Here is a 611-nt window from a genome sequence, read left to right on the forward strand (position 1 = left end):
CTGATGATTGATAATAAAGCTAGTTTGGGGTGCTGTCCCGGGAGAGAGCCCTGAGTTTATAAGATCCTCGAGCCCTGGACTCCCTCACGTTGCAAGGTGAGAGGAGAGTTTGAGCTCAGGTAGATCTCGATGACTCCCCCTCTTGCTTGTTGTAGCTAAGTGTCAGATATGGATGCTGAATGGTGTACTCAGAGTTTAGCTAAAGTTTTTGGATTAATTGTTTAGAGTGCTTGTTTTTGAACTGTGGGAGGAAACCGGAGGAAACCGGAGGACCCAGGGAAAACCCACGCGACCACGGGGAGAACAAGCAAACTCCGCACAGAAATGCCGTCTGGTTTGGAAAGGAATTAAACCAGGGGCATTCTTGCTGTGAGGCAACAGCGCTAATCACTGGCAACCGTGACGCTCATTTGAAAGGAGGGAAAGTAGGGTTGGGTGGGGGGGTTTCTTCAAGACGAAGATATTGAGATGAGAAAAGTCTGGTTATTTATAGTGAGTTAAGGATCGTCTGATAGGATAATCAGTCATTAGCTCAAGTTGGAACAGCTGTGAACAATCATAAGCACGTGAACCTCTCGAAATTTGTTTATAAATAAACTTCACTTAATGCT

This window comes from Danio rerio, chromosome 23 (genome assembly GCF_052040795.2).
Source record: "Danio rerio strain M-AB ecotype USA chromosome 23, GRCz13ab, whole genome shotgun sequence".
NCBI lineage: Eukaryota > Metazoa > Chordata > Actinopteri > Cypriniformes > Danionidae > Danio > Danio rerio.